This window comes from Dendrobates tinctorius, unplaced genomic scaffold (genome assembly GCF_039654945.1).
Source record: "Dendrobates tinctorius isolate UK_male_01 unplaced genomic scaffold, ASM3965494v1 ptg000020l, whole genome shotgun sequence".
NCBI classification, from domain to species: Eukaryota; Metazoa; Chordata; class Amphibia; order Anura; family Dendrobatidae; genus Dendrobates; species Dendrobates tinctorius.
This window is the reverse complement of record NW_027361688.1, coordinates 3,054,444-3,065,000: the sequence shown is the minus strand read 5'-3', so window position 1 is coordinate 3,065,000 and position 10,557 is coordinate 3,054,444. Positions and strand designations below refer to the sequence as shown.

At 34.5% G+C, this 10,557-nt stretch overlaps 1 pseudogene; it reads left to right on the top strand.

Annotated features, from left to right (window-relative positions):
• Positions 1–8,580, top strand: part of LOC141083295 (aldo-keto reductase family 1 member C1-like) — a 9,844-nt pseudogene extending 1,264 nt beyond the window's left edge.
• Positions 8,581–10,557: the final 1,977 nt, after the last annotated feature.

The following is a 10,557-nucleotide window of genomic DNA, read 5'->3' as shown; positions in this document are numbered from 1 at the left end:
GGCACTCTCCCCTACAGGATGTGTGTGGTATTGCAGTACAGTGCCTTTCACGTTAATGGAGCTGCATTACCAGATATAACCCATAGACAGGTGTGGCGCTGTTTCTGAAAAAGAAAGGAGCCAACTTGTAATATTGCACCATCAACATGTTGTTTAGAGTGAAATGTTCTTTAAATTATTGCATATTATCCACATTGTTATATAAAGTAATGAACCATTATATCTCTGCACAGGTAGAATGTCACATATTCCTCAATCAGAGCAAATTACTGGAGTTCTGCAAATCTCGTGATATCGTGCTGGTCGGATACAGCGTACTGGGGTCCAGCAGAATAGAGGGCTTGTAAGAACAAGGATATTCCTATGTACAAGAATATATCTACTATAATACTGCCCCCTATGTACAAGAATATAACTACTATAATACTGCCGCCTATGTACAAGAATATAACTACTATAATACTGCCCCCTATATACAAGAATATAACTACTATAATACTGCTCCTATGTACAAGAATATAACTACTATAATACTGCTCCTATGTACAAGAATATAACTACTATAATACTGCCCCTATGTACAAGAATATAACTACTATAATACTGCCCCTATGTACAAGAATATAACTACTATAATACTGCCCCCTATGTACAAGAATATAACTACTATAATACTGCCCCCTATGTACAAGAATATAACTACTATAATACTGCCCCCTATATACAAGAATATAACTACTATAATACTGCTCCTATGTTCCAGAATATAACTACTATAATACTGCCCCTATGTACAAGAATATAACTACTATAATACTGCCCCTATGTACAAGAATATAACTACTATAATACTGCCCCCTATGTACAAGAATATAACTACTATAATACTGCCCCCTATGTACAAGAATATAACTACTATAATACTGCCCCTATGTTCCAGAATATAACTACTATAATACTGCCCCTATGTACAAGAATATAACTACTATAATACTGCCCCTATGTACAAGAATATAACTACTATAATACTGCCCCCTATGTACAAGAATATAACTACTATAATACTGCCCCCTATGTACAAGAATATAACTACTATAATACTGCCCCCTATGTACAAGAATATAACTACTATAATACTGCTCCTATGTACAAGAATATAACTACTATAATACTGCCCCCTATGTACAAGAATATAGCTACTATGATACTGCCCCCTATGTACAAGAATATAACTACTATAATACTGCCCCCTATGTACAAGAATATACTATAATACTGCCCCTATGTACAAGAATATAACTACTATGATACTGCCCCCTATGTACAAGAATATAACTACTATAATACTGCCCCCTATGTACAAGAATATAACTACTATAATACTACCCCTATGTACAAGAATATAACTACTATAATACTGCTCCTATGTACAAGAATATAACTACTATAATACTGCCCCCTATGTACAAGAATATAGCTACTATGATACTGCCCCCTATGTACAAGAATATAACTACTATAATACTGCCCCCTATGTACAAGAATATAACTAGTATAATACTGCCCCTATGTACAAGAATATAACTACTATGATACTGCCCCCTATGTACAAGAATATAACTACTATAATACTGCCCCCTATGTACAAGAATATGACTACTATAATACTACCCCTATGTACAAGAATATAACTACTATAATACTGCCCCTATGTACAAGAGTATAACTACTATAATACTGCACCCTATGTACAAGAATATAACTACTATAATACTGCCCCTATGTACAAGAATATAACTACTATAATACTGCCCCTATGTACAAGAATATAACTACTATAATACTGCTCCTACGTACAAGAATATAACTAGTATAACACTGCCCCTACGTACAAGAATATAACTACTATAATACTGCCCCCTATGTACAAGAATATAACTACTATAATACTGCCTCTATGTACAAGAATATAACTACTATAATACTGCTCCTATATACAAGAATATAACTATAATACTGCCTCTATGTACAAGAATATAACTACTATAATACTGCTCCTATATACAAGAATATAACTACTATAATACTGCCTCTATGTACAAGAATATAACTACTATAATACTGCCCCTATGTACAAGAATATAACTACTATAATACTGCCCCCTATGTACAAGAATATAACTACTATAATACTGCTCCTATATACAAAAATATAACTACTATAATACTGCCTCTATGTACAAGAATATAACTACTATAATACTGCCCCTATGTAGAAGAATATAGCTACTATAATACTGTCCCCTATGTACAAGAATATAACTACTATAATACTGCTCCTATGTACAACAATATAACTACTATAATACTGCCCCCTATGTACAAGAATATAACTACTATAATACTGCTCCTATATACAAGAATATAACTACTATAATACTGCCTCTATGTACAAGAATATAACTACTATAATACTGCCCCTATGTACAAGAATATAACTACTATAATACTGCCCCCTATGTACAAGAATATAACTACTATAATACTGCTCCTATATACAAAAATATAACTACTATAATACTACCCCTATGTACAAGAATATAACTACTATAATACTGCTCCTATATACAAGAATATAACTACTATAATACTGCCTCTATGTACAAGAATATAACAACTATAATACTGCCCCTATGTACAAGAATGTAACTACTATAATACTGCCCCTATGTACAAGAATATAACTACTATAATACTGCCCCCTATGTACAAGAATATAACTACTATAATACTGCCCCTATGTACAAGAATATAACTACTATAATACTGCCCCCTATGTACAAGAATATAACAACTATAATACTGCCCCTATGTACAAGAATGTAACTACTATAATACTGCCCCTATGTACAAGAATATAACTACTATAATACTGCCCCCTATGTACAAGAATATAACTACTATAATACTGCCCCTATGTACAAGAATATAACTACTATAATACTGCTCCTATGTACAAGAATATAACTACTATAATACTGCCCCTATGTACAAGAATATAACTACTATAATACTGCCCCTATGTACAAGAATATAACTACTATAATACTGCCCCTATATACAAGAATATAACTACTATAATACTGCCCCTATGTACAAGAATATAACTACTATAATACTGCCCCCTATGTACAAGAATATAACTACTATAATACTGCCTCTATGTACAAGAATATAACTACTATAATACTGCTCCTATATACAAGAATATAACTATAATACTGCCTCTATGTAGAAGAATATAGCTACTATAATACTGTCCCCTATGTACAAGAATATAACTACTATAATACTGCCCCTATGTACAAGAATATAACTACTATAATACTGCCCCCTATGTACAAGAATATAACTACTATAATACTGCCCCTATGTACAAGAATATAACTACTATAATACTGCTCCTATGTACAAGAATATAACTACTATAATACTGCCCCTATGTACAAGAATATAACTACTATAATACTGCCCCTATGTACAAGAATATAACTACTATAATACTGCCCCTATATACAAGAATATAACTACTATAATACTGCCCCTACGTACAAGAATATAACTACTATAATACTGCCCCCTATGTACAAGAATATAACTACTATAATACTGCCTCTATGTACAAGAATATAACTACTATAATACTGCTCCTATATACAAGAATATAACTATAATACTGCCTCTATGTAGAAGAATATAGCTACTATAATACTGTCCCCTATGTACAAGAATATAACTACTATAATACTGCCCCTATGTACAAGAATATAACTACTATAATACTGCCCCTATGTACAAGAATATAACTACTATAATACTGCTCCTATATACAAGAATATAACTACTATAATACTGCTCCTATGTACAAGAATATAACTACTATAATACTGCCCCCTATGTACAAGACTATAACTACTATAATACTGCCCCTATGTACAAGAATATAACTACTATAATACTGCCCCTATGTACAAGAATATAACTACTATAATGCTGCCCCCTATGTACAAGAATATAACTACTATAATACTGCCCCCTATGTACAAGACTATAACTACTATAATACTGCCCCTATGTACAAGAATATAACTACTATAATACTGCCCCTATGTACAAGAATATAACTACTATAATACTGCTCCTATATACAAGAATATAACTACTATAATACTGCTCCTATGTACAAGAATATAACTACTATAATACTGCCCCCTATGTACAAGACTATAACTACTATAATACTGCCCCTATGTACAAGAATATAACTACTATAATACTGCCCCTATGTACAAGAATATAACTACTATAATGCTGCCCCCTATGTACAAGAATATAACTACTATAATACTGCTCCTATGTGCAAGAATATAACTACTATAATACTGCCCCTATGTACAAGACTATAACTACTATAATACTGCCCCTATGTACAAGAATATAACTACTATAATACTGTCCCCTATGTACAAGAATATAACTACTATAATACTGCCCCTATATACAAGAATATAACTACTATAATACTGCCCCTATGTACAAGAATATAACTACTATAATGCTGCCCCCTATGTACAAGAATATAACTACTATAATACTGCCCCTATGTACAAGAATATAACTACTATAATACTGCCCCTATGTACAAGAATATAACTACTATAATACTGCCCCTATGTACAAGAATATAACTACTATAATACTGCCCCTATGTACAAGAATATAACTACTATAATACTGCCCCTATGTACAAGAATATAACTACTATAATACTGCCCCCTATGTACAAGAATATAACTACTATAATACTGGTCCTATGTACAAGAATATAACTACTATAATACTGCCCCCTATGTACAAGAATATAGCTACTATGATACTGCCCCCTATGTACAAGAATATAACTACTATAATACTGCCCCCTATGTACAAGAATATACTATAATACTGCCCCTATGTACAAGAATATAACTACTATGATACTGCCCCCTATGTACAAGAATATAACTACTATAATACTGCCCCCTATGTACAAGAATATAACTACTATAATACTACCCCTATGTACAAGAATATAACTACTATAATACTGCTCCTATGTACAAGAATATAACTACTATAATACTGCCCCCTATGTACAAGAATATAGCTACTATGATACTGCCCCCTATGTACAAGAATATAACTACTATAATACTGCCCCCTATGTACAAGAATATAACTAGTATAATACTGCCCCTATGTACAAGAATATAACTACTATGATACTGCCCCCTATGTACAAGAATATAACTACTATAATACTGCCCCCTATGTACAAGAATATAACTACTATAATACTACCCCTATGTACAAGAATATAACTACTATAATACTGCCCCTATGTACAAGAGTATAACTACTATAATACTGCACCCTATGTACAAGAATATAACTACTATAATACTGCCCCTATGTACAAGAATATAACTACTATAATACTGCCCCTATGTACAAGAATATAACTACTATAATACTGCTCCTACGTACAAGAATATAACTAGTATAACACTGCCCCTACGTACAAGAATATAACTACTATAATACTGCCCCCTATGTACAAGAATATAACTACTATAATACTGCCTCTATGTACAAGAATATAACTACTATAATACTGCTCCTATATACAAGAATATAACTATAATACTGCCTCTATGTAGAAGAATATAGCTACTATAATACTGCCCCCTATGTACAAGAATATAGCTACTATAATACTGCCCCTATGTACAAGAATATAACTACTATAATACTGCTCCTATATACAAAAATATAACTACTATAATACTACCCCTATGTACAAGAATATAACTACTATAATACTGCTCCTATATACAAGAATATAACTACTATAATACTGCCTCTATGTACAAGAATATAACAACTATAATACTGCCCCTATGTACAAGAATGTAACTACTATAATACTGCCCCTATGTACAAGAATATAACTACTATAATACTGCCCCCTATGTACAAGAATATAACTACTATAATACTGCCCCTATGTACAAGAATATAACTACTATAATACTGCTCCTATGTACAAGAATATAACTACTATAATACTGCCCCTATGTACAAGAATATAACTACTATAATACTGCCCCTATGTACAAGAATATAACTGCTATAATACTGCTCCAATGTACAAGAATATAACTACTATAATACTGCCCCTATGTACAAGAATATAACTACTATAATACTGCCCCTATGTACAAGAATATAACTACTATAATGCTGCCCCCTATGTACAAGAATATAACTACTATAATACTGCCCCCTATGTACAAGACTATAACTACTATAATACTGCCCCTATGTACAAGAATATAACTACTATAATACTGCCCCTATGTACAAGAATATAACTACTATAATACTGCTCCTATATACAAGAATATAACTACTATAATACTGCTCCTATGTACAAGAATATAACTACTATAATACTGCCCCCTATGTACAAGACTATAACTACTATAATACTGCCCCTATGTACAAGAATATAACTACTATAATACTGCCCCTATGTACAAGAATATAACTACTATAATGCTGCCCCCTATGTACAAGAATATAACTACTATAATACTGCTCCTATGTGCAAGAATATAACTACTATAATACTGCCCCTATGTACAAGACTATAACTACTATAATACTGCCCCTATGTACAAGAATATAACTACTATAATACTGTCCCCTATGTACAAGAATATAACTACTATAATACTGCCCCTATATACAAGAATATAACTACTATAATACTGCCCCTATGTACAAGAATATAACTACTATAATGCTGCCCCCTATGTACAAGAATATAACTACTATAATACTGCCCCTATGTACAAGAATATAACTACTATAATACTGCTCCTATGTGCAAGAATATAACTCCTATAATACTGCCCCTATATACAAGAATATAACTCCTATAATACTGCCCCTATATACAAGAATATAACTACTATAATACTGCCCCTATGTACAAGAATATAACTACTATAATACTGCCCCTATATACAAGAATATAACTACTATAATACTGCCCCTATGTACAAGAATATAACTACTATAATACTGCCCCTATGTACAAGAATATAACTACTATAATACTGCCCCCTATGTACAGGAATATAACAAGTTGCTTCATTGACCATGTCTTACCCTTCACATCATGCCTCATGTAATAGTGACTATCATGTGATTGTAGTAACAGTATCCTCCATAGAAAACCTAAAAAAGAGAAAATGAGAAAAACCACGCTGTAACTAAATAAATTAAAAGCAATAATGCAGCTAAATAATTCAGAGTTGTTAGTAATACTGTATTTGATCAAATATAGCATAAAAGCCGTCCCACCGTCGACACGGTGACTCTGTGGTCAGGGCGGTCCTACACAGTCATATTAAATACCTTATGATGTGTCAAAGTTGACCTCAGTATGTGAATAAGGGCAGACAAGGACCGGGTCCCAACCAGTGGACATCAGTCAGGGGAAGCCTTTATATACAATTTCCAGCTCAGGAGAGGGAGGTCACACTCTAGCTTGCACAGAATGCAAAAATACAAAGAAAAAAAACACAAAAATTGAGCTTGGTTTGAGTTAGTATACATGCAGCACATAAACAGCATCCTCCATAGAACGCATAAGATAGCATTACATATAGTGCTGATATAATAGTGTCATAAAATGAGACATCACTGACGGCCATATAATGACTATTTTTTTGGTGCATTTTGGAGAACACTAAACCAATCTGCTTGTTGCCTATCTTTTCATCAAAATTTTAGGAAAAGTGTGAGATTTAGTTTATTTTCTTTCTGACAGGGTTGATCAGAATTCCCCCAAAGTGCTTGAAGACCCCGTTTTAAATACAGTCGCTAAGAAGCTGAGCCGCTCTCCTGCGCAGGTGGCCCTGAGATATTTGCTACAGAGGGGATGTGTCGTCTTGGCAAAAAGCTTCAATCCTGAGAGGATCAAGCAAAACTTCCAGGTCAATGCAGAAATGAGAATTAGATTAATTTCCTTCCTCTTAAAAATAATCTATAATTTTTTATTACTTTTCACTTACAGGTTTTTGACTTTGAATTAAGTGATGAAGACATGAAATCTCTAGATGGAGTCAATAAAAACCTGCGTTACCTGATTTTCAATTCGTAAGTACCTTCTAGTTTCTGAGAACATATTTATTCAGAGTTTTTTCTTTACATTAACTTTTATTTATTCATTTTTCTACAATTTTATTTTAATGTGCTTTTATTTATTATCTTTTATTTTATGTCCTTACTTTCCTTTTATCTTCTATTTTTTTTATTTTAGCTGGAAAGAAAGCCCTAAGTATCCATATGACGATGAGTATTAAGAACATTGGCCAATTTCTCTGGATTCATCCTTATAACCCCGGTGTCTTATTATCTTAGTCTAGCAGATTCCAATCTACAGAAAATAAACGATCAAATGGATTCTGACTCTGCTGTTGCGCTTATTATGGCTCAGATTTGAAATGACAGCACATAGACACATTTTATCATACAATGAGAAATTCTATGGCTGAGTACAGATGCTGCAATTACACAGCGAAATCTCTTTGTGCTTCAATTCAAGAGTACAACATTCTTTTTTATGTCGTAATAAAATACATTTTGTGTCCAATTTAATTTGAAGGTGCTATCTTTTGGAAAGATTTGCTAATACCCAGTTAACTAATCAAGAAAGAATTATATTTCAATACCTTTAATCCTCTTAAAATTCTGCACAACATGGTTTCAAGTTCATTGTCTTCCATCTTTGATATGGCTGTCAAATAGCTGAGAATCTGTAGGGGCATCTGTGATCGTGCCCATAGCGGTCCCTTAGCTTTTTAAACATCCTGAAATTTATATGAATCTATGTTTTGTTATTTTCATTTAAAATACTATTTTATGCTGTTTTCCACCATGTAAGTTTCAGTTTTACTGTTCTGGCTTTAAATATGACATATGAAGCGAAACAAAATAAAACAACATCATCAGTAACAAGATATGATGTGAGAGTGTCTCCAAGTTGAGTTTTGTAAGGCCTCTTTCACACTTCCTTGTCTCTGGTACATGTGGTGACAGTTTTCACACATACCGGAGACACGTACTCACATAGACCCATTCAAATGAATGGGTCTGTGCACGTCAGTGTGTTTCCACCGACCGTGCGTCCGTGGGCAAAACACACTGACATGTCTGTTTTTTGCCGTCAGCACAGATGGCAAAATGTCTCACACACGTGCACACGGAGAGCACACGTAGATGTCCTCTGTACACACATCGGCATCAGGGAAGAAGCGCTACAGTAAGCGGTCTTCCCCGGCGGCAGGTGCTGAAGATGGCTTTCATTCTCCCCTGCTCTGCCTGCGAGCAGAGGAGAATGATGACCGTTATATTAAAGTCCAAACAACAGCAGGTGGGGGCTTTTGGGACTCTTACCCGCATCATCCGACACCTGCTGCCGCTAATAACAGTGACAGTAGGTGCGGATGATCGGGGTAATTCCACAGCCCTAACATGCTGTCATTCGAACTTTAATATAACGTTCATCATTCTCCTCTGCTCGCCGACAGAGCAGGGGAGAATGATGACAGTCGGTTTCAGCACCTGCAGCCGGGGAACAGCGCTTACAGTAGCGCTTCTTCCCCGGTGACTGTCCGTGTGGTAATGATGCGGCACATGGGTGACACACGGTTGCCACACGTGTGCCACATGTAGTACACACACAGACACACACACAGACACGGATATCTCCCGTACCGGAAATAAACGGATGTGTGAAAGAGGCCTAATAGTGCATGCAATAGTCCTTCAATTCTGATAACTACAATCTCTCTTTATGAGTCTCTCTTCCCACATATTTCTTCTGTTTACTATTTTTCAGTATTTCTGGTTGATATAATAGCCAACTGTGGAATTTGCCAGTGAGGAATTTAAAATGTGTTCTTGTTTTTCTTAGAATTTTTACAAATTTTTCAAAATGATCCAATATTTTAATTGTAAAATGCCTTCATGTCTTTTAGTAAGTTCTTATGAAATTCCACACTATTGGCTGCAAATATTTCCTGTAAAAGATAAACTCCTTGCATTGCGTTATGATGTCATCAGTCCATATCATCAGTGCTTTCATCATGCAGGAACTGCTGACACACTTCAGTCACATGAGGCTTGGCATTGCCATGCATCAGAAGGAACCCAGGGCCCACTGCACCTGCATATGTTCTCAAAATGGGTCTGAGGACATCATACCGGGACCTAATGACAGTCAGGGAACGTCTGGCTAGCACATGTAGAGCTGTCCAAAGAAATGCCTCTCCACACCATTACTGACCCACTGCCAAACCGATCATGTTGAAGGATGTTGCAGGCAGCAGAATGTTCTCCACGACATCTCCAGACTGTCATGTCTGTCACATGTGCTCAGTGAGA